The following is an 18,644-nucleotide window of genomic DNA, read 5'->3' as shown; positions in this document are numbered from 1 at the left end:
CTTGGGGGAGTAGGAGAGCTTGGGGGAGTAGGAGAGCTTGGGAGAGTAGGAGAGCTTGGGGGAGTAGGAGATCTTGGGGGAGTAGGAGAGTTTGGGGGAGTAGGAGAGCTTGGGGAAATAGGAGAGCTTGGGGGAGTAGGAAAGCTTGGGGGAGTAGGAGAGCTTGGGAAAGTAGGAGAGCTTTGGGGAGTAGGAGAGCTTGTGGAGTAGGAGAGCTTGGGGGAGTAGGAGAGCTTGGGGGAGTAGGAGAGATTGGGGGAGTAGGAGAGCTTCGGGGAGTAGGAGAGCTTCGGGGAGTAGGAGAGCTTGGGGTAATAGGAGATCAAGGGGAGTAGGAGAGCTTGGGGGATTAGGAGAGCTTGGGGGAGTAGGAGAGCTTGGGGGAGTAGGAGAGCTTGGGAGAGTAGGAGAGCTTGGCGGAGCTGGAGAATTGGGGCAGTAGGAGAGCTTAGGGGAGTAGGAGAGCTTGGGGGAGTAGGAGAGTTTGGGGGAGTAGGAGAGATTGGGGGAGTCGGAGAGCTTTGGGGAGTAGGAAAGCTTGGGAGGGAAGGAGAGCTTGGGGGCGTATGAGAGCTTGGGGTGTATGAGAGCTTGGGGAAGTAGGCGAGCTTGGGGGAGTAGTAGAGCTTGTGGAAGTGGGAGAGCTTGGGCGAGTAGGAGAGCTTGGGGGAGTAAGAGAACTTGGGGGAGGAAGAAAGCTTGGGGGAGAAAGAGAGCTTGGGGGAGTAAGAGAGCTTGGGGGAGTAGGAGTGCTTGGGGGAGTAGGAGAGCTTTGGGGAGTAGGAGTGTTTGGGGGAGTAGGAGAGCTTGGGGGAGTCTCGGAGCTTGGGGGAGTAGGAGAATTTGGCAGAGTAGGAGAGCTTGGGGGAGGAAGAGAGTTTGGGAAGTAAGAGAGCTTGGGGGAGTAAGATAGCTTGAAGGAGTAAGAGAGCTTGGGGGACTAAGAGAGCTTGCGGGTGTAAGAGAGCTTGGGGAGTAGGAGAGCTTGGGGGAGTAGGGGAGCTTGGGGGAGTAGGAGACCTTGGGCTAGTAGGAGAATTTGGGGGAGGAAGAGAGCTTGGGGGAGTAAGAGAGCTTGGGGGAGTAAGAAAGCTTGGGGGAGTAGGAGAGCTTGGGAAACAGGTGAGCTTGTGGGAAAAGGAGAGCTTGGGGGAGTACGAGCGCTTGCGGGTGTAGGAGTGCTTGAGGGAGAAGGAGAACTTGGCAGAGTAGGAGAGCTTGGGGTAATAAGAGAGCTTGGGAGAGTAAGAGAGCTTGGTGGAGAAAGAGAGCTTGGGGGAGTAAGAGAGCTTGGGGGAGTAAGAGAGCTTGGGGGAGTAAGAGATTTTGGGGGAGTAAGAGAGCTTGGGGGTGTAAGTGAGCTTGGGGGAGTAGGAGAAATTGGCAGAGTAGGAGAGCTTGGGGGAGTTAGAGAGCTTGGGGGAGTAAGAGAGCTTGGGGGAGTAAGAGAGCTTGGGGGAGTAGGAGAGCTTGGGGGAGCAGGAGTGCTTGGGGGAGTAGGAGAGCTTGGGAGAGTAGGAGAGCTTGGGGGAGTGGGAGATCTTGGGGGAGTAGGAGAGTTTGGGGGAGTAGGAGAGCTTGGGGGAGTAGGAGAGCTTGGGGAGGGAATAGTAGAGCTTGGGGGAGCAGGAGGCTTTCCCGGAATAGGAGAGCTTGGAGGAGTAGGAGAGCTTGGGGGAGTAGGAGAGCTTGGGGGAGTAGGAGAGCTTGGGGGAGTCGGAGAGCTTGGGGGAGTAGGAGACCTTGGGGGAGAAGGCGAGCTTGGGGGAGCAAGAGAGTTTGGTAAGCAGGAGAGCTTGGGGGAGCAGGAGAGCTTGGGGTTTCAGGAGAGCTTGGGGAAGCAGGAGAGCTTGGGGGAGCAGGAGAGCTTACCGGAGTAGGATAGCTTACCAGAGTAGGACAGCTTACCGGAATAGGAGAGCTTACCGGATTAGGAGCGTTGGGGGAGTAGGAGAGCTTGGGGGAGTAGGAGAGCTTGGGGGAGCAGGAGAGCTTGGGGGGAAGGAGGTCTTGGGGAAGCAAGAGAGATTGGGAAGCAGGAGAGCTTGGGGGAGCAGGAGACTTGGGGTTGCAGGAGAGCTTGGGGAAGCAGGAGAGCTTGGGGGAGCAGGAGAGCTTGGGGGAGCAGGAGAGCTTGGGGGAGCATGAGAGCTTGGGGGAGAAGGAGAGCTTGGAGGAGCAGAAGAGCTTGGGGGAGCAGGAGAGCTTTGGGGAGTAGGAGAGCTTGTGAGAGTAGGAGAGCTTGGGGGAGTAGGAGAGCTTGGGGGAGTAGGAGAGTTTGGGGGAGTAGGAGAGCTTGGGGTAGTCGCGGAGCTTGGGGGAGTAGGAGAACTTGGCAGAGTAGGAGAGCTTGGGGGAGGAAGAAAGCTTGGGGAGTAAGAGAGCTTGGGGGAGTAAGAGAGCTTGAAGGAGTAAGAGAGCTTGGGGGAGTAAGAGAGCTTGCGGGTGTAAGAGAGCTTGGGGAGTAGGAGAGCTTGGAGGAGTAGGGGAGCTTGGGGGAGTAGCAGACCTTGGGCTAGTAGGAGAGCTTGGGGGAGTAAGAGAGCTTGGGGGAGTAAGAGAGCTTGGGGGAGTAAGATAGCTTTGGGGAGTAGGAGAGCTTGGGGAACAGGTGAGATTGTGGGAAAAGGAGAACTTGGGGGAGTACGAGCGCTTGCGGGTGTAGGAGAGCTTGAGGGAGAAGGAGAACTTGTCAGAGTAGGAGAGCTTGGGGGAGTAAGAGAGCTTGGGGGAGTAAGAGAGCTTGGTGGAGAAAGAGAGCTTGGGGGAGTAAGAGAGCTTGGGGGAGTAAGAGAGCTTGGGGGAGTAAGAGAGTTTGGGGGAGTAAGAGAGCTTGGGGGTGTAAGTGAGCTTGGGGGAGTAGGAGAAATTGGCAGAGTAGGAGAGCTTGGGGGAGTTAGAGAGCTTGGGGGAGTAAGAGAGCTTGGGGGAGTAAGAGAGCTTGGGGGAGTAGGAGAGCTTGGGGGAGCAGGAGTGCTTGGGGGAGTAGGAGAGTTGGGAGAGTAGGAGAGCTTGGGGGAGTAGGAGATCTTGGGGGAGTAGGAGAGTTTGGGGGAGTAGGAGAGCTTGGGGGAGTAGGAGAGCTTGGGGGAGTAGGAGAGCTTTGTGGAGTAGGAGAGCTTGGGGGAGTAGGAGAGTTTGGGGAATAGGAGAGCTTGGGTTAGTAGGAGATCTTGGGGGAGTAGTAGAGCTTGGGGGATTAGGAGAGCTTGGGGGAGTAGGAGAGCCTGGGGGAGTAGGAGAGCTTGGGAGCGTAGTAGAGCTTGGCAGAGCAGCAGAACTTGGGGCAGTAGGAGAGCTTAGGGGAGTAGGAGAGCTTGGGGGAGTCGGAGAGCTTGGGGGAGTAGGAGAGCTGGGGGGAGTCGGAGAGCTTGGGGGAGTAGGAGAGCTTGGGATGGTAGGAGAGCTTGGGGGCGTATGAGAGCTTGGGTCGTATGAGAGCTTGGGGGAGTGTGAGAGCTTGGGGTGTATGATAGCTTGGGGAAGTAGGCGAGCTTGGGGGAGTAGTAGAGCTTGTGGGAGTGGGAGAGCTTGGGCGAGTAGGAGAGCTTGGGGGAGTAAGAGAGCTTGGGGGAGGAAGAAAGCTTGGGGGAGAAAGAGAGCTTGGGGGAGTAAGAGAGCTTGGCGGAGTAGGAGAGCTTGGGGGAGTAGGAGAACTTGGGGGAGTAGGAGAGCTTGGGGGAGTAGGAGAGCTTGGGAGAGTAGGAGAGCTTTGGGGAGTAGGAGATCTTGGGGGAGTAGGAGACTTTGGGGGAGTAGGAGAGCTTGGGGGAGTAGGAGATCTTGGGGGAGTAGGAAAGCTTGGGGGAGTAGGAGAGCTTGGGAGAGTAGGAGAGCTTTGGGGAGTAGGAGAGCTTGTGAGAGTAGGAGAGCTTGGGGGAGTAGGAGAGCTTGGGGGAGTAGGAGAGATTGGGGGAGTAGGAGAGCTTGGGGGAGTAGGAGAGCTTGGGGGAGTAGGAGAGCTTGGGGTTGTAGGAGATCTTGCGGGGGTAGGAGAGCTTGGGGGATTAGGAGAGTTTGGGGAAGTATGAGAGCTTGGGGGAGTAGGAGAGCTTGGGAGAGTAGGAGAGCTTGGCGGAGCAGGAGAACTTGGGGCAGTAGGAGAGCTTAGGGGAGTAGGAGAGCTTGGGGGAGTAAGAGAGCTTGAAGGAGTAAGAGAGCTTGGGGGAGAAAGCGAGCTTGGGGGAGTAAGAGAGCTTGGGGGAGTAGGAGAACTTGGCAGAGTAGGAGAGCTTGGGGGAGGAAGAGAGCTTGGGGGAGTAAGAGAGCTTGAAGGAGTAAGAGAGCTTGGGGGAGTAGGAGAGCTTGGCGGCGTATGAGAGCTTGGGTCGTATGAGAGCTTGGGGGAGTGTGAGAGCTTGGGGTGTATGAGAGCTTGGGGAAGTAGGCGAGCTTAGGGGAGTAGTAGAGCTTGTGGGAGTGGGAGAGCTTGGGCGAGTAGGAGAGCTTGGGGTGTAAGAGAGCTTGGGGGAGGAAGAAAGCGTGGGGGAGTAGGAGAGCTTGGGGGAGTAGGAGAGCTTGGGGGAGTAGGAGAGCTTGGGAGAGTAGGAGAGCTTGGGGGAGTAGGAGATCTTGGGGGAGTAGGAGAGTTTGGGGGAGTAGGAGAGCTTGGGGAAGTAGGAGAGCTTGGGGGAGTAGGAAAGCTTGGGGGAGTAGGAGAGCTTGGGAAAGTAGGAGAGCTTTGGGGAGTAGGAGAGCTTGTGGAGTAGGAGAGCTTGGGGGAGTAGGAGAGCTTGGGGGAGTAGGAGAGATTGGGGGAGTAGGAGAGCTTCGGGGAGTAGGAGAGCTTCGGGGAGTAGGAGAGCTTGGGGTAATAGGAGATCAAGGGGAGTAGGAGAGCTTGGGGGATTAGGAGAGCTTGGGGGAGTAGGAGAGCTTGGGGGAGTAGGAGAGCTTGGGAGAGTAGGAGAGCTTGGCGGAGCTGGAGAATTGGGGCAGTAGGAGAGCTTAGGGGAGTAGGAGAGCTTGGGGGAGTAGGAGAGTTTGGGGGAGTAGGAGAGATTGGGGGAGTCGGAGAGCTTTGGGGAGTAGGAAAGCTTGGGAGGGAAGGAGAGCTTGGGGGCGTATGAGAGCTTGGGGTGTATGAGAGCTTGGGGAAGTAGGCGAGCTTGGGGGAGTAGTAGAGCTTGTGGAAGTGGGAGAGCTTGGGCGAGTAGGAGAGCTTGGGGGAGTAAGAGAACTTGGGGGAGGAAGAAAGCTTGGGGGAGAAAGAGAGCTTGGGGGAGTAAGAGAGCTTGGGGGAGTAGGAGTGCTTGGGGGAGTAGGAGAGCTTTGGGGAGTAGGAGTGTTTGGGGGAGTAGGAGAGCTTGGGGGAGTCTCGGAGCTTGGGGGAGTAGGAGAATTTGGCAGAGTAGGAGAGCTTGGGGGAGGAAGAGAGTTTGGGAAGTAAGAGAGCTTGGGGGAGTAAGATAGCTTGAAGGAGTAAGAGAGCTTGGGGGACTAAGAGAGCTTGCGGGTGTAAGAGAGCTTGGGGAGTAGGAGAGCTTGGGGGAGTAGGGGAGCTTGGGGGAGTAGGAGACCTTGGGCTAGTAGGAGAATTTGGGGGAGGAAGAGAGCTTGGGGGAGTAAGAGAGCTTGGGGGAGTAAGAAAGCTTGGGGGAGTAGGAGAGCTTGGGAAACAGGTGAGCTTGTGGGAAAAGGAGAGCTTGGGGGAGTACGAGCGCTTGCGGGTGTAGGAGTGCTTGAGGGAGAAGGAGAACTTGGCAGAGTAGGAGAGCTTGGGGTAATAAGAGAGCTTGGGAGAGTAAGAGAGCTTGGTGGAGAAAGAGAGCTTGGGGGAGTAAGAGAGCTTGGGGGAGTAAGAGAGCTTGGGGGAGTAAGAGATTTTGGGGGAGTAAGAGAGCTTGGGGGTGTAAGTGAGCTTGGGGGAGTAGGAGAAATTGGCAGAGTAGGAGAGCTTGGGGGAGTTAGAGAGCTTGGGGGAGTAAGAGAGCTTGGGGGAGTAAGAGAGCTTGGGGGAGTAGGAGAGCTTGGGGGAGCAGGAGTGCTTGGGGGAGTAGGAGAGCTTGGGAGAGTAGGAGAGCTTGGGGGAGTGGGAGATCTTGGGGGAGTAGGAGAGTTTGGGGGAGTAGGAGAGCTTGGGGGAGTAGGAGAGCTTGGGGAGGGAATAGTAGAGCTTGGGGGAGCAGGAGGCTTTCCCGGAATAGGAGAGCTTGGAGGAGTAGGAGAGCTTGGGGGAGTAGGAGAGCTTGGGGGAGTAGGAGAGCTTGGGGGAGTCGGAGAGCTTGGGGGAGTAGGAGACCTTGGGGGAGAAGGCGAGCTTGGGGGAGCAAGAGAGTTTGGTAAGCAGGAGAGCTTGGGGGAGCAGGAGAGCTTGGGGTTTCAGGAGAGCTTGGGGAAGCAGGAGAGCTTGGGGGAGCAGGAGAGCTTACCGGAGTAGGATAGCTTACCAGAGTAGGACAGCTTACCGGAATAGGAGAGCTTACCGGATTAGGAGCGTTGGGGGAGTAGGAGAGCTTGGGGGAGTAGGAGAGCTTGGGGGAGCAGGAGAGCTTGGGGGGAAGGAGGTCTTGGGGAAGCAAGAGAGATTGGGAAGCAGGAGAGCTTGGGGGAGCAGGAGACTTGGGGTTGCAGGAGAGCTTGGGGAAGCAGGAGAGCTTGGGGGAGCAGGAGAGCTTGGGGGAGCAGGAGAGCTTGGGGGAGCATGAGAGCTTGGGGGAGAAGGAGAGCTTGGAGGAGCAGAAGAGCTTGGGGGAGCAGGAGAGCTTGGGGGAGTAGGAGAGCTTCGGGGAGTAGGAGAGCTTGAGGGTTTTGGAGAGCTTGGGGGAGTAGGATAGGTCGGGCAGTAGGAGTGCTTGCGGGAGTAGGAAAGCATACAGGAGTCGGAGAGCTTGCGGGTGTAGGTAAGCTTACCGGAGTAGGAGAGCTTGGGGGAATAGGAGAGATTGGGGGAGTAGGATAGCTTAACGGAGCAGGAGAGCTTGGTGGAGTAGGAGAGCTTGGTGGAGTAGGAGAGCTTGGTGCAGTAGGAGATCTTGGGGGAGTAGGAAAACTTGGGAGAGCAAGAGAGCTTGGGAGAGAAAGAGAGCTTGGTGGTGTCGGAGAGCTTTGGGGTGTAGGAGAGCTTACCGGAATCAGAGAGGTTGGGGGAGTAGGAGAGCTTGGGGGAGTCGGAGAGCTTCCCGGAATAGGAGAGCTTGGGGGCGTAGGATAGGTGGGGGAGAAGGAGAGCTTGGGAGAGTAGGAGAGCTTTCAGGAGTGGGAGATCTTACCGGATTAGGAGAGCTTACCAGAGTCGGAGAGATTGGGGGAGGCAGAGAGCTTACCAGAGTAGTTGAGCTTGGGGGAGTAGTTGATCATGGGGGAGTAGGAGAGCTTGGGGGAGTAAGAGAGTTTGGGGGAGTAGTAGAGCTTTGGGGAGTAGCAGAGCTTGGGTAATTGGGAGAGCTGACCGGAGTAGGAGAGCTGACCGGAGTAGGAGAGCTTACCCGAGTAGGAGAGCTTACCCGAGGAGGAGAGCTGACCGGAGTAGGAGAGCTTACCGGAGTAGGAGAGCTGACCGGAGTAGGAGAGCTGACAGGTGTAGGAGAGCTGACCGGAGTAGGAGAGCTGACCGGAGTAGGAGAGCTGACCGGAGTAGGAGAGTTTGGGGGAGTATGAGAGATTGGTGGAGTCGGATAGCTTGGCGGAGTAGGGTAGCTTGGGGGAGTAGGAGAGCTTACCGGAGTAGGATAGCTTTGTGGAGCAGGAGAAGTGGGGGAATTATAGAACGTGGGTGAGTAGGAGAGCATACTGGAGTTGGAGAGCTTGAGGGTGTAGGTAAGCTTATCGGAGTAGGAGACTTTGGCTGAGACGGAGAGCTTGGGGGAGTATGAGAGCTTGGGGGATTATGAGAGCTTGGGGGAATAGCAGAGCTTGAGTGAGTAGGAGAGCTTGGGGAGTAGGAGAGCTTGGGGAAGTAGGAGAGCTTGGGGCAGTAGGAAAGTTTGGGGGAGTAGGAGAGCTTGGGGGAGTAGGAGAGCTTGGGGGAGTTGGAGAGCTTGGGGGAGTAGGAGAGCTTGGGGGAGTAGGAGAGCTTTTGGGAGTAGGAGAGCTTGGGGCAGTAGGAGAGCTTTGGGGAGTAGGAGAGCTTGTGGAAGTAGGGGAGCTTGGGGGAGTAGGAGAGCTTGGGGGAGTAGGAGAGCTTGGGGGAGTAGGAGAGCTTGGGGGAGTAGAGAGCTTGAGGGAGTAGGAGAGCTTACCAGAGTAGGAGAGCTTACCGGAATAGGAGAGCTTGCGGGAGTAGTAGAGCTTGGGTGAGCAGGGTAGCTTGGTGGAGTAGGAGAGCTTACCGGATGAGGAGCGCTTGGGGGAGTAGGAGAGCTTGGGGGAGTAGGAGAGCTTGGGGGAGTAGGAGAGCTTGGGGGAGTAGGAGAGCTTGGGGGAGTCAGAGAGCTTAACGGAGTCGGAGAGCTTGCCGAAGTTGGAGAGCTTGGGGGTTTATGAGAGCTTGGGGGAGTTGGGTAGCTTGGGGGATGAGGACAGCTTACCGGAGTCGCAGAGCTTGGGGGAGTAGAAGAGCTTACCGGAGTAGGAGAGCATACCTGAGATGGAGAGCTTACTGCAGTAGAAGAGCTTAGCAGAGTTTGATAGCTTACCGGAGTAGGAGAGCTTACTGGAGAAGGAGAGCTTTCAGGATTTGGAGAACTTGGGGGAGCAGGAGAGCTTGGGGGAGCAGGAGATCTTGGGGGAGCAGGAGAGCTTGGGGGAGCAGGAGAACTTGGGTGAGCAGGAGAGCTTGGGGGAGCAGGAGTGCTTTGGGGAGCAGGAGAGCTTGGAGGAGAAGGAGTGCTTGCGGGAGCAGAAGAGCTTGGGGAGCAGGAGAGCTTGGGGGAGTAGGAGAGCTTGGGGTAGTAGGACAACTTGGGGGAGTAGGAGAGCTTGTGGGAGTAGGAGAACTTTGGGGAGTAGGAGTGCTTGAGGTAGTAGGATAGGTTGGGGAGTAGGAGAGCTTGCGGGAGTAAGAAAGCATACACTAGTCGGAGAGCTTGCGGGTATAGGTAAGCTTACCGGAGTAGGAGAGCTTGGGGGAATACGAGAGATTGAGGGAGTAGGATAGCTTAGCGGAACAGGAGAGCTTGGTGGAGCAAGAGAGCTTGGGGGAGTAGGAGAGCTTTGGGGAGTCGGAGAGCTTCCCGGAATAGGAGAGCTTGGGGGAGTAGTAGAGCTTTGGGGAGTAGGAGAGCTTGGGGAAGTAGGAGAGCTGACCGGAGTAGGAGAGCTGACTGGAGTAGGAGAGCTGACCGGAGCAGGAGAGCTGACCAGAGTAGGAGAGCTTACCCGAGTAGGAGAGCTTACCGGAGTAGGAGAGCTTACCGGAGTAGGAGAGCTGACCGGAGTAGGAGAGCTGACAGGAGTAGGAGAGCTGACCGGAGTAGGAGAGCTGACCGGAGTAGGAGAGCTTACCCGAGTAGGAGAGCTTACCGGAGTAGGAGAGCTTACCGGAGTAGGAGAGCTGACCGGAGTAGGAGAGCTGACCGGAGTAGTAGAGCTTACCAGAGTCGGAGAGCTTACCGGAGTAGGAGAGCTTACCGGAGTAGGAGAGCTGACCGGAGTAGGAGAGCTGACAGGAGTAGGAGAGCTGACCGGAGTAGGAGAGCTGACCAGAGTAGGAGAGCTGACCGGAGTAGGAGAGCTTGGGGGAGTATGAGAGATTGGGGGAGTCGGATAGCTTGGCGGAGTAGAGTAGCTTGGGGGAGTAGGAGATCTTACCGGAGTAGGATAGCTTGGAGGAGCAGGATAGGTGGGAGAGTTGGAGAGCTTGGGGGAGTTGGAGAGCTGGGGGAGTAGGAGAGCATACTGGAGTTGGAGAGCTTGAGGGTGTAGGTAAGCTTATCGGAGTAGGAGAGCTTGGCTGAGACGGAGAGCTTGGAGGAGTATGACAGGTTGCGGGGGGCAGGAGAACTTCCCGGAAGAGGAGAGCTTCGGAGAGTAGGATAGGTGGATGAGTAGGGGAGCTGGGGTAGTAGGAGAGTTTGGGGTAGGAGGAGAGCTTGTGGGAGTAGGAGAACTTGGGGGAGTAGGAGAGCTTGGGGGAGTAGGAGAGCTTGGGGGAGTAGGAGAGCTTGGGGGAGTAGGAGAGCTTGGGGGAGTAGGAGAGCTTGGGGAGTAGGAGAGCTTTGGGGAGTTGGAGAGCTTGGGGGAGCAGGAGCGCTTGCGGGAGTCGGAGAGCTTGCTGAATTAGGAGAGCTTGCCATATTTGGAGAGCTTACCGGAGTAGAAGAGCTTACCGGAGTAGGAGAGCTTGAGGGAGTAGGAAAGCTTGGGAGAGTAGGAAAGTTTGGGGGAGTAGGAGAAGTTTGGGGAGTAGGGTAGCTTACCGGAGTAAGAGAGCTTACCGCAGTAAGAGAGAATACCAGAGAAGGAGAGCTGACCGAAGTAGAAGAGCTTAACGGAGTAGGAGAGCTTGGGAGAGTAGGAGAGCTTACCGGAGTATGAGAGGTTGTGGGAGTAGGATAGCTGGGGGGAGTAGGTGAGCTTGAGGGAGTAGGAGAGCTTGGGGGAGTAGGAGAGCTTGGGGGAGTAGGAGAGCTTGGGGGAGTAGGAGAGCTTGGGGGAGTAGGAGAGCTTGGGGGAGGAGGAGAGCTTATCGCAGCAGGAGAGCTTGGTGGAGTAGGAGAGCTTGGTGGAGTAGGATAGCTTACCGGAGTAGGAGAGCTTGGGGGAGTTGGAGACCTGGCCGGAGTAGGAGAGCTTACCGGAGTCGGAGAGTTTGGGGCAATAGGAAAGCTTCCATAAATATGAGAGCTTGGGGGAGTAGGAGAGCTCGCCGGAGTAGGAGAGTTAACCGGAGTAAAGAGAGCTTGAGGGAGTGGGAGAGTTTGGGGGAGTAGGAGAGCTAGGGGAGTAGGAGAGCTTGGGGGAGTAGGAGAGCTTGGGCGAGTAGGAGAGCTTGGGGGATTAGGAGAGCTTGGGGGATGAGGAGAGCTTATCGCAGCAGGAGAGCTTGGTGGAGTAGGAGAGTTTGGTGGATTAGGAGAGCTTGGTGGAGTAGGAGAGCTTGGTGGATTAGGAGTGCTTGGTGGAGTAGGAGATCTTCCCGGAATAGCACAGCTTGGGGGAGTAGGATAGGTGGGGGTGTTGGAGAGCTTGGAGGAGACGGAGAGCTTTCTGGAGTGGGAGAGCTGACAGGAACAGGAGAGCTTACCGGAGTAGGAGAGCATGGGGCAGAAGGAGAGCTAACCAGAGTATGAGAGCTTGGGGGAGTATGAGAGCTTGCGGGAGTAGGATAGCTTGGGGGAGTAGGAGAGGTTACCGGAGTCGGAGCGCTTGAGGCAGTCGGACAGCTTGGGGGAGTAGGAATGCTTTCTGGACTAGGAGTGCTTCGGGGAGTAGGTGTGCTTCCATGAATATGAGAGTTTGTGGGAGTCGGAGAGTTTGGGGGAGTCGGAGAGCTTGGGGGAGTCGGAGAGCTTGGGGTAGTCGGAGAGCTTGGGGGTGTAGGAGAGCTTGTGGGAGTAGGAGAGCTTGGAGGAGTAGGAGAGCTTGGGGGAGTAGGAGAACTTGGGGGAGTAGGAGAGCTTGGGGGAGTTGGAGAGCTTGTGGGAGCAGGGTAGCTTACCGGAGTAGGAGAGCTTGCGGGAAGCAGGAGAGCTTCCATAAATATGAGAGCTTGGGGGAGTAGGAGAGCTCGCCGGAGTCGGAGAGTTAACCGGAGTAAAGAGAGCTTGAGGGAGTGGGAGAGCTTGGGGGAGTAGGAGAGCTTGGGGGTTAGGAGAGCTTGGGGGAGTAGGAGAGCTTGGGCAAGTAGGAGAGCTTGGGGGAGTAGTGAGATTGGGGGAGTCGGAGAGCTTGCGGGAGTAGGAGAGCTTGGGGGAGTAGGAGAGCTTGGGAGAGTAGGAGAGCTTGGCGGAGTAGGAGAACTTGGGGCAGTAGGAGAGCTAAGGGGAGTCGGAGAGCTTGGGGGAGTAGGAGAGATTGGGAGGGTAGGAGAGCTTGGGGGAGTCGGAGAGATTGGGTGAGTATGAGAGCTTGGGAGGCTAGGAGAGGTTGGGGGCGTATGACAGCTTGGGGGCATATGAGAGCTTGGGGGTGTATGAGAGCTTGGGGAAGTAGGAGAGCTTGGGGAAGTAGTAGAGCTTGGGGGAGTGGGAGAGCTTGGGCGAGTAGGAGAGCTTGGGGGAGTAAGAGAGCTTGGGGGAGGAAGAGAGCTTGGGGGAGAAAGAGAGCTTGGGGGAGTAATAGAGATTGGGGGAGTAGGAGAGCTTGGGGAAGTAGGAGAGCTTGCGGGACTAGGAGAGTTTGGGGGAGTAGGAGAGCTTGGGGCAGTAGGAGCGCTTGGGGGAGTAGGAGAGCTTGGGGGAGAAGGAGAGCTTGGGGGAGCAGGAGAATTTGTCGGGGTAAGAGAGTTTGGGAGAGTAGGAGAGCTTTGCGGAGTAGGAGAGTTTGTGGGAGTAGGAGAGCTTGGGGGAGTAAGAGAGCTTGGGCGAGTATGAGAGCTTGGGGGAGTAGGACAGCTTGGGGGAGCAGGAGAGCTTGGGGGAGCAGGAGAGCTTGAGGGAGAAGGAGAGCTTGTGGGAGAAGGAGAGCTTGGGGGAGTAGGAGAGCTTTGGTTAGTAGGAGAGCTTGGGGGAATAGGAGAACTTGGGGGAGTGGGAGAGCTTGTTTGAGTAGGATAGATTTGGGGAGTAGGAGAGCTTGGGGGAGTAGGAGAGCCTGGGGGAGTAGGAGAGCATGGGGGTGTATGAGAGCCTGGGGGAGTATGAGAGGCTGGAGGAGTATGAGAGGCTGGGGGAGTATGAGAGGCTGGGGGAGTATGAGAGGCTGAGGGAGTATGAGAAGCTTGGGGATTATGAGAGCCTGGGGGAGTATGAGAGACTGGGGGAGTATGAGATCCTGGCGGAGTATGAGATCCTGGGGGTGTATCAGAGCCTGGGGGTGTATGAGAGCCTGGGAGAGTATGAGAGGCTGGGGGAGTATGAGAGGCTGGGGGAGTATGAGAGCCTGGGGGAGAATGAGAGCCTGGGGGAGTATGAGAGCTTGGGGGAGTAGGAGAGCTTGGGGGAGTAGGAGAGCTTGGGGGAGTAGGAGATCTTGGGGGAGTAGGAGAGCTTGGGGGAGTAGGAGAGCCTGGGGGAGTAGGAGAGCCTGGGGGTGTATGAGATCCTGGGGGAGTATGAGAGTCTGGAGGAGTATGTCAGGCTGGGGGAGTATGAGAGGCTGGGGGAGTATGAGAGGCTGTGGGAGTATGAGAGGCTTGGGGAGTATGAGAGCCTGGGGGAGTATGAGAGACTGGGGGAGTATGAGATCCTGGGGGAGTATGAGAGCCTGGGGGAGTATCAGAGCCTGGGGGAGTATGAGAGCCTGGGAGAGTATGAGAGGCTGGGGGAGTATGAGAAGCTGGGGGAGTATGAGAGCCTGGGGGAGAATGAGAGCCTGGGGGAGTAGGAGAGCTTGGGGGAGTAGGAGAGCTTGGGGGAGTAGGAGAGCTTGTGGGAGTAGGAGAGCTTGGGGGAGTAGGAGAGCTTGGGGGAGTAGGAGAGCTTGGCGGAGTCGGAGAACTTTGGGCAGTAGTAGAGCTAAAGGGAGTAGGAGAGCTTGGGGGAGTCGGAGAGATTGGGGGCGTATGAGAGCTTGGGGGCGTATGAGAGCTTGGGGGAGTATGAGAGCTTGGGGAAGTAGGAGAGCTTGGGGAAGTAGTAGAGCATGGGGGAGTGGGAGAGCTTTGGCGAGTAGGAGAGCTTGGGGGAGTAAGAGAGCTTGGGGGAGGAAGAGAGCTTGGGGGAGAAAGAGTGCTTGGGGGAGTAAGAGAGCTTGGCGGAGTAGGAGAGCTTGGGGGAGTAGTAGAGCTTGGGGGAGTAGGAGAGCTTGGGGGAGTAGGAGAATTTGTCAGAGTAGGAGAACTTGGAGGAGTAAGAGAGCTTGGGAGAGTAGGAGAGCTTTGGGGAGTAGGAGAGTTTGTGGGAGTAGGAGAGCTTGGGGGCGTAAGAGAGCTTTGGGGAGTAAGAGAGCTTGGGGGAGTAGGAGGGCTTGGGGGAGTAGGAGAGCTTTGGGCAGTAGGAGCGCTTGGGGGAGTAGGAGAGCTTGGGGGAGAAGGAGAGCTTGGGGGAGTAGGAGAACATGGCAGAGTAGGAGAGCTTGGAGGAGCAAGAGAAAGTGGGCGAGTAAGAGAGCTTGGGGGAGTAAGAGAGCTTGGGGGAATACGAGAGCTTGGGGGAGTAGGTGAGCTTGGGGGAGTAGGGGAGCTTGGGGGAGTAGGAGAAATTGGGGGATTCGGGGAGCTTGGGGGAGTAGGAGAACTTGGCACAGTAGGAGAGCTTGGGGGAGTAAGAGAGCTTGGGGGAGTAAGAGAGCTTGGGGGAGTGAGAGAGCTTGGGGGAGTAAGAGAGCTTGGGGTAGTAAGAGAGCTTGGGGGAGTAAGAGAGCTTGGGGCAGTTGGACATCTTGGGGGAGTAGGAGATCTTGGGGGAGTAAGAGAGCTTGGGCGAGTAGGAGAGCTTGGGGGAGTAAGAGAGCTTGCTGGAGTAAGTGAGCTTTGGAAGTAAGAGAGCTTGGTGGAGTAAGAGAGCATGGGGGAGTGGGAGAGCTTGGGGGAGTAGGAGAGCTTGGGGGAGTAGGAGCGCTTGGGGGTGTAGGAGAGCTTGGGGGAGTAGGAGAGCTTGGGGGAGTAGGAGAGCTTGGGGGAGTAGGAGAGCTTGGGAGAGTAGGAGAGCTTGGGAGAGTAGGAGATGTTGGGGGAGTAGGAGATCTTGGGGGAGTAGGAGAGTTTGTGGGAGTCGGAGAACTTGGGGGAGTAGAAGAGTTTATGGGAGTAGGAGAGGTTGGTGGAGTAGGAGAGCTTGGGAGAGTAGGGGAGCTTTGGGGAGTAGGGAAGCTTGTGGGAGTAGGAGAGCTTGGGGGAGTAGGAGAGCTTGGGGGATTAGGAGAGCTTGGGGGAGTCAGAGAGCTTGGGGCAGTAGGAGAACTCTGGGGAGTAGGAGACCTTGGGGTAGTAGGAGAGCTTGGGCGAGTAGGAGAGCTTGGGGGAGTAAGAGAGCTTGGTGGAGTAAGAGAGCTTGGGGAGTAAGATAGCTTGAGGAGTAAGAGAGATTGGGGGAGTGGGAGAGCTTGGGGGAGTATGAGAGCTTGGGGGAGTAGGAGCGCTTGGGGGTGTAGGAGAGCTTGGGGGATTAGGAGAGCTTGGGGGAGTAGGAGATCTTGGGGGAGTAGGAGCGCTTGGGTGAGTAGGAGAGCTTGAGGGAGTAGGAGAGTTTGGGGGAATTGGAGAGCTTGGGGGAGTAGGAGAGCTTGGGGGAGTAGGAGAGCTTGGGGGAGTAGGAGAGCTTGGGGGAGTAGGAGAGCTTGGGGGAGAAGGAGAGCTTGGGGTAGTAGGAGATCTTGGGGGAGTGGGAGAGCTTGGGGGATTAGGAGAGCTTGGGGGAGTAGGAGAGCTTCGGGGAGTAGGAGAGCTTGGGAGAGTAGGAGAGCTTGGCAGAGTAGGAGAACTTGGGGCAGTAGGAGAGCTTAGGGGAGTAGGAGAGCTTGGGGGAGTAGGAGAGCTTGGGGGAGTAGGAGAGCTTGGGGGAGTCGGAGAGCTTGGGGGAGTAGGAGAGCTTGGGAGGGTAGGAGAGCTTGGGGGCGTATGAGAGCTTGGGTCGTATGAGAGCTTGGGGGAGTGTGAGAGCTTGGGGTGTATGAGAGCTTGGGGAAGTAGGCGAGCTTGGGGGAGTAGAGAGCTTGTGGGAGTGGGAGAGGTTGGGCGAGTAGGAGAACTTGGGGGAGTAAGAGAGCTTGGGGGAGGAAGAAAGCTTGGGGAAGAAAGAGAGCTTGGGGGAGTATGAGAGCTTGGAGGAGTAGGAGAGCTTGGGTCTGTAGGAGAGCTTGGGGGAGTAGGAGAGCTTGGGGGAGTAGGAGAGCTTGGGAGAGTAGGAGAGCTTGGGGGAGTAGGAGATCTTGGGGGAGTAGGAGAGTTTGGGGGAGTAGGAGATCTTGGGGGAGTAGGAGAGCTTGGGGGAGTAGGAAAGTTTGGGGGAGTAGGAGAGCTTGGGAGAGTAGGAGAGCTTTAGGGAGTAGGAGAGCTTGTGGGAGTAGTTGAGCTTGGGGGAGTAGGAGAGCTTGGGGGAGTCGGAGAGATTGGGGGAGTAGGAGAGCTTGGGGGAGTAGGAGAGCTTCGGGGAGTAGGAGAGCTTGGCGGAGCTGGAGAACTTGGGGCAGTAGGAGAGCTTAGGGGAGTAGGAGAGCTTGGGGGAGTAGGAGAGCTTGGGGGAGTAGGAGAGATTGGGGGAGTCGGAGAGCTTTGGGGAGTAGGAGAGCTTGGGAGGGTAGGAGAGCTTGGGGGCGTATGAGAGCTTGGGTGTATGAGAGCTTGGGGAAGTAGGCGAGCTTGGGGGAGTAGTAGAGCTTGTGGGAGTGGGAGAGCTTGGGCGAGTAGGAGAGCTTGGGGGAGTAAGAGAACTTGGGGGAGGAAGAAAGCTTGGGGGAGAAACAGAGCTTGGGGGAGTAAGAGAGCTTGGGGGAGTAGGAGAGCTTGGGGGAGGAGGAGAGCTTGGTGGAGTAGGAGAGTTTGGGGGAGTAGGAGAGCTTGGGAGAGTAGGAGAGCTTGGCGGAGTAGGAGAACTTGGGGCAGTAGGAGAGCTAAGGGGAGTAGGAGAGCTTGGGGGAGTAGGATATCTTGGGGGAGTAGGAGAGCTTGTGGGAGTAGGAGAGCTTGGGGGAGTAGGAGAGCTTGGGGGAGTAGGATATCTTGGGGGAGTAGGAGAGCTTGGGGGAGTAGGAGAGCCTGGGGGAGTAGGAGAGCCTGGGGGTGTATGAGATCCTGGGGGAGTATGAGAGGCTGGAGGAGTATGTCAGGCTGGGGAGTATGAGAGGCTGGGGGAGTATGAGAGGCTGTGGGAGTATGAGAGCCTGGGTGAGTATGAGAGGCTGGAGGAGTATGAGAAGCTGGGGGAGTATGAGAGCCTGGGGGAGAATGAGAGCCTGGGGGAGTAGGAGAGCTTGGGGGAGTAGGAGAGCTTGGGGGAGTAGGAGAGCTTGTGGGAGTAGGAGAGCTTGGGGGAGTAGGAGAGCTTGGGGGAGTAGGATATCTTGGTGGAGTAGGAGAGCTTGGGGGTTTAGGAGAGCTTGGGGAAGGAGGAGAGCTTGGGGGAGTAGGAGAGCTTGGGAGAGTAGGAGAGCTTGGCGGAGTCGGAGAACTTGGGGCAGTAGTAGAGATAAAGGGAGTAGGAGAGCTTGGGGGAGTCGGAGAGATTGGGGGAGTAGGAGAGCTTGGGGGCGTATGAGAGCTTGGGGGCGTATGAGAGCTTGGGGGAGTATGAGAGCTTGGGGAAGTAGGAGAGCTTGGGGAAGTAGTAGAGCATGGGGGAGTGGGAGAGCTTGGGCGAGTAGGAGAGCTTGGGGGAGTAAGAGAGCTTGGGGGAGGAAGAGAGCTTGGGGGAGAAAGAGTGCTTGGGGGAGTAAGAGAGCTTGGCGGAGTAGGAGAGCTTGGGGGAGTAGGAGAGCTTGGGGGAGTAGGAGAGCTTGGGGGAGTAGGAGAATTTGTCAGAGTAGGAGAACTTGGAGGAGTAAGAGAGCTTGGGAGAGTAGGAGAGCTTTGGGGAGTAGGAGAGTTTGTGGGAGTAGGAGAGCTTGGGGGAGTAGGAGAGCTTGGGGGAGAAGGAGAGCTTGGGGGAGTAGGAGATCTTGGGGGAGTAGGAGAGCTTGGGGGTTTAGGAGAGCTTGGGGGAGTAGGAGAGCTTGGGGGAGTAGGAGAGCTTGGGAGAGTAGGAGAGCTGGCGGAGTAGGAGAACTTGGGGCAGCAGGAGAGCTAAGGGGAGTAGGAGAGCTTGGGGGAGAGGATATCTTGGGGGAGTAGGAGAGCTTGTGGGAGTAGGAGAGCTTGGGGGAGTAGGAGAGCTTGGGGGAGTAGGATATCTTGGGGGAGTAGGAGAGCTTGGGGGAGTAGGAGAGCCTGGGGGAGTAGGAGAGCCTGGGGGTGTATGAGATCCTGGGGGAGTATGAGATGCTGGAGGAGTATGTCAGGCTGGGGGAGTATGAGAGGCTGGGGGAGTATGAGAAGCTGTGGGAGTATGAGAGGCTTGGGGAGTATGAGAGCCTGGGGGAGTATGAGAGACTGGGGGAGTATGAGATCCTGGGGGAGTATGAGAGCCTGGGGGAGTATCAGAGCCTGGGGGAGTATGAGAGCCTGGGAGAGTATGAGAGGCTGGGGGAGTATGAGAAGCTGGGGGAGTATGAGAGCCTGGGGGAGAATGAGAGCCTGGGGGAGTAGGAGAGCTTGGGGGAGTAGGAGAGCTTGGGGGAGTAGGAGAGCTTGTGGGAGTAGGAGAGCTTGGGGGAGTAGGAGAGCTTGGGGGAGTAGGATATCTTGGGGGAGTAGGAGAGCTTGGGGGTTTAGGAGAGCTTGGGGAAGGAGGAGAGCTTGGGGGAGTAGGAGAGCTTGGGAGAGTAGGAGAGCTTGGCGGAGTCGGAGAACTTTGGGCAGTAGTAGAGCTAAAGGGAGTAGGAGAGCTTGGGGGAGTCGGAGAGATTGGGGGAGTAGGAGAGCTTGGGGGCGTATGAGAGCTTGGGGGCGTATGAGAGCTTGGGGGAGTATGAGAGCTTGGGGAAGTAGGAGAGCTTGGGGAAGTAGTAGAGCATGGGGGAGTGGGAGAGCTTGGGCGAGTAGGAGAGCTTGGGGGAGTAAGAGAGCTTGGGGGAGGAAGAGAGCTTGGGGGAGAAAGAGTGCTTGGGGGAGTAAGAGAGCTTGGTGGAGT

This window comes from Pristiophorus japonicus, unplaced genomic scaffold (genome assembly GCF_044704955.1).
Source record: "Pristiophorus japonicus isolate sPriJap1 unplaced genomic scaffold, sPriJap1.hap1 HAP1_SCAFFOLD_52, whole genome shotgun sequence".
NCBI classification, from domain to species: Eukaryota; Metazoa; Chordata; class Chondrichthyes; family Pristiophoridae; genus Pristiophorus; species Pristiophorus japonicus.
The sequence above is the reverse complement of the archived record's forward strand: the minus strand, read 5'-3'. Positions refer to the sequence as shown.